Source organism: Tenrec ecaudatus, chromosome 3 (assembly GCF_050624435.1).
Source record: "Tenrec ecaudatus isolate mTenEca1 chromosome 3, mTenEca1.hap1, whole genome shotgun sequence".
NCBI lineage: Eukaryota > Metazoa > Chordata > Mammalia > Afrosoricida > Tenrecidae > Tenrec > Tenrec ecaudatus.
The window spans coordinates 64,826,262-64,827,654 of NC_134532.1; the positions used below are offsets into that span (position 1 = coordinate 64,826,262).

Below are 1,393 nucleotides of genomic sequence, written 5' to 3' on the forward strand. Positions count from 1 at the left end.
CCCTTCACACCCATCTCAATTCTTCTACTGCAGCTGCATAAATATATTTTACAGATCTAACCTTCCCATGAAGTCATATTAGAATCCAAATAAAATCATACCAATACAACAGCAGTAGGAATCTGAAACGGAGTGATCTGCCAGTAGCAGTATTAAAATTGTTTCTTCAGTCGTTGACTCCTATGATTCTGTCTACACAATTGTGATAAAGGAAATGGGGTGAAATAATATATTTGGGCATTCTTAGAGTGATGTGGCTACCTTTATAAATTCTCAGCATTGCACCTATAAAGAGGACTTTCAGGTAGAAATTGTTGATGGTTTGTCGAGTACTGCAGAAGTAGTTTGGGTAGATGTATGAGATTGAATAATCCCAGAGGCTGAGTTAGAGGACGGGAGAAAATGAAAAGTGGAGGCAAAGGGACCAGGGATCGAACACAGCTTTTAGGGAAGTAATCTGGCCTACGAATCTCTCTGGCCTGATTTCTCACAGATCTTTCTGTACGATGGTGGGCTTAGTTCTTTTGCCTTGGTCATTTAAAAAACACATTTTCAAGCATCTATTGACAGACCTGGAGCAGTTACTGTCTGCTCTTAAGGTTTCCTACAGATGCAAGAGAGAATGTCCTCGCGCTTTCTGCCTGCCTGCCTGTGGCAGCCATGATTGAATAGGGGAGGACAGTGATGAAAAAAAAAGAAAAGAAAAAAAAAAGAAAAAAAGAAAAAGGAAAAAAAAAGAAAGAAAAAAAATGAAAAAAAAGAAAAAAGAAAAAAAAAGAAAAAAAAAGAAAGAAAAAAAAATAAATAAATAAAAATAAAATAAAAAACACATTTTCATCTACAGAAAGTTTCTTTGCTTTTCTGAGTATTCCTTAACATGTCTGCAAATGAGAACGAGAATGCCCAGTCCCTCAGGTTGTTGTGAAGATTGGCTGAGAGAAGCACAGCTAGAATATTCAAAATTCTCAGTCTATTGCTTGGACACAGTAAGTACTTAACAAATGTAAAATTGCTTTCCAATTCTGGGGTTCCTTTGTATCCTGTCCGAGCCCTGGGGATTAATGGAGGAAGGTCTCCTTATACAGAATTGGATTGTGTTCCCCATTTATTTTTAAAATATGGCCCCTTCCACGGCTTTAATTCCAGTAGAAACCGGACTGTTGATATAACCCAGGAAATGACATGGCTGAATACTAAGCAGGTCCTTGGTGCTGTTCCAAGAAGACATGTGTAGTCGTTCAGTGGAGGCCATTGTGAATTTACAGGTGCTCAGTCCCGTTGACTTGATGAGATGCCTTGAGCTGGCTGGGAGCTGGGATCTTTATCTGAACTACTTCAGGTTGAAGGACATTTTCTTAGTTTCCACCATCACTGTAGATTTCCTTGCTAGTCC

The 1,393-nt window shown here is 38.8% G+C and overlaps 1 non-coding gene across 1 annotated transcript; it reads left to right on the top strand.

Moving 5' to 3' along the window:
• The first annotated feature begins 554 nt into the window (after positions 1 to 554).
• Positions 555 to 684, top strand: LOC142444108 (small nucleolar RNA SNORA31). Its single transcript, XR_012783777.1, has one exon. It is a non-coding gene; the product is annotated as a small nucleolar RNA SNORA31 (small nucleolar RNA).
• The last annotated feature ends 709 nt before the right edge of the window (positions 685 to 1,393 follow it).